Source organism: Malus domestica, chromosome 16 (genome assembly GCF_042453785.1).
Source record: "Malus domestica chromosome 16, GDT2T_hap1".
Taxonomy (NCBI): Eukaryota; Viridiplantae; Streptophyta; class Magnoliopsida; order Rosales; family Rosaceae; genus Malus; species Malus domestica.
Genome location: NC_091676.1, coordinates 33944610 through 33946449, shown reverse-complemented (window position 1 = coordinate 33946449; position 1840 = coordinate 33944610).

The window sequence follows — 1840 nt, the reverse complement described above, 5'->3', positions numbered from 1 at the left end:
TGATAACCCCAAGCATCTTCATTCACAGCGAATTAAGAATATTGCCGAGTTGGATATCCTTGCCCATATGACACATCACATGTAGGGACACTTTGCATTGTGGTCCTTTCGGCATATTGTGACAATTGAGAAATAAGTTTCGCCAATTGAGCTTGAATGGTAGCAAAATCCATGTCTTACTTCTCTAGTACCTGAAATCAAGGAAACAAAACTAAATCAAATATCAAAAGTAAAACAAACAAAAAAACACAAACAGAAACAAAGTCAGTAACTAAAAACAAAAGACATGAAAATAAACAAAAAGAAATAACAAGGGATTAGCAATTTGCTAATCCCCGGGAACGGCGCCAAAAACTTGATGCGAAAATTATCTTAACCCACAAATTTAACCCTCTTTTGACAACTGTAGTATAAGTATAAGTAGGGATCGTTCTGGACCGGGGATTAGGAGGGCTTGCTAATAACCTCTAAACTGACTCAAAAACATAAAACTAAACTTAAAAATACTTAACAAGACTCACAAGACTCAAAGCAAACTTAAAATACTCAAACCAGCTTAGAACAACTAAATAAACTTAAACAAGACACTAGGAATGACTTTGGACGAAAATTGACTTTTACTTGAATCAAAACATTTAAAAACACAAATTAAAACAGATTCTAACTAATTAGACACACTAAAGTAAAGGGGGATTGAGTTTTGGACGAAGTTGAAACAAACAAACAAGTATGAAAAACTAGACAGATTGTAAAACAAATTTGAGAAATAAGATGATGGATGGGATAGCTAGAGGCTTTTTCTCCACACATGACTTGTATGCAAATAACTCGATTTCCAGTTACTACTTCATTGAATTATGAACGACAATGCTCCAAATTAACCGTGACATCACTAGTTAACTCTCAGATTTTCCTTGTTTTATTGGATTGGATGACATCATTCGACAACCCAAAACATTCTTCTAAAGTTCCCTACATGACATCATAATAGAGATACAATAAAAGATCATTACGTTTAATGAAAATCATAAGCATTGACAAAGCACTTGCAACTATGACATCATGTCACTCATGCTAGGAATTGAACTTAACACGATCGTTTATAAGCGACCTTCACTACATGTGAATATAAGTTTGTAACGATTATGTGAAACTTCCTTATATTCTAGCAACGGATTTATTCATGCCAATTAAGCGTCGACCCTTAATTAACAAATACAAATAAGTTATCAATCAAATAGTTAAGCCAACTGCATTCACGATTCAAGAGTTCATAACTGGAATTTATCAAATTATATTGCACACATAATCATGGCTTTGAAATCACCCCTAGCCAAGAGGGGTTTAGCCACTCATATTCACAACAAAACAAAAGAAAATGAATTTAAACATTGGAAACAAAAGAAAGAAAACACCTAAATGCTCCAACGATCCAAGTTGGACAGCAAGCACGTCCAAGCACTTTCCTTCCCTTCCTTTGCTACGGTACAAGGTGTTGGTAAGTGTTTGAAGGTTTGTTTGTATGGAGGAATGGATGTGAAGATGAATGGATGTGTTTGGATGAAGGTTGTATTGAATGCGGCAAAGAGTGAAGAATTGTGTAGATGATGTGTGTGTGTTTTGGATGGATTTTTTCTCCCTTGTTATGGTGAAGGGTGGATGTTTTTATAGGCTAGGGAAATGATCACCATTTAATTAAGGTGGTAGTGGTGTATGTTGTGGTAATGAGTGGATGTAATGGGTGTAGTTGGTGAATGTTTGGTAATGAGTGGATGTAATGGGTGTAGTGGGTGAATGTTTGGTAATAAGTGGATGTAATGGGTGTAGTGGGTGAGTGTTT